Source organism: Pollicipes pollicipes, unplaced genomic scaffold (assembly GCF_011947565.3).
Source record: "Pollicipes pollicipes isolate AB1234 unplaced genomic scaffold, Ppol_2.1 Scaffold_4881;HRSCAF=5763_pilon_pilon_pilon, whole genome shotgun sequence".
NCBI classification, from domain to species: Eukaryota; Metazoa; Arthropoda; class Thecostraca; order Pollicipedomorpha; family Pollicipedidae; genus Pollicipes; species Pollicipes pollicipes.
In genome coordinates this window covers 57716270-57716907 of record NW_023596576.1, presented here as the reverse complement: position 1 = coordinate 57716907, position 638 = coordinate 57716270, and positions in this window count along the sequence as shown.

Genomic DNA, 638 nt, shown 5'->3' with positions numbered 1-638 from the left:
CCGTCTCGCCGGGCAGGAACGGCAGCAGCCGGCGCAGCTGGCTGCCGCCCCCGGCCGCCTATCGCTGGCATCAGCAGCCAGGCGAACCGAGCGAACTCCTGTGGCGATCTCCCGAACTGGACAGTCAGCTGTGGCCAGCGGCCGACGGGTCCGCTCCGCCGACCGCTTCAGAACGGTCGCGCCGGCCGGATCAGGCACGGCCGTGCGCGCGGCTGGGTGGCCCGGTTCGGTTCAGCCGGTCCCGTCTGGGCGGGTCAGCGCCGGGCCGGATCAGCTGATCAGCGTCTGGCCGCGGCCGGCGACCGACCCGGCCCCGCTCGCGGCTCGTCAGCTGACGGCGCCATCAGCTGACCGTCGGGACGGGTCGCGGCTCCCGGCGCCGGCGCCGGCGCACCGCGGCGGTCATCGCACCACGGACAAAGGGAGGAGCGCAGGCCCGCGGCGGCGTGTCAGCACCACGCCGCCGTAGAGCGGCTGAACGAGACCGGCGCCGGCAGCGCCCAGCCCGGCTATACACATCATCGCGCAGGGGCCGCCCGCCGCCAGTGCAACAGGTAGACGCCAGCCGCGCATGCGCAGAGCGCCAGCCTTGGGTGGCGCGCCGCGCGGCGGCGGGACGGCGGCTCGGCGGCGAGGGT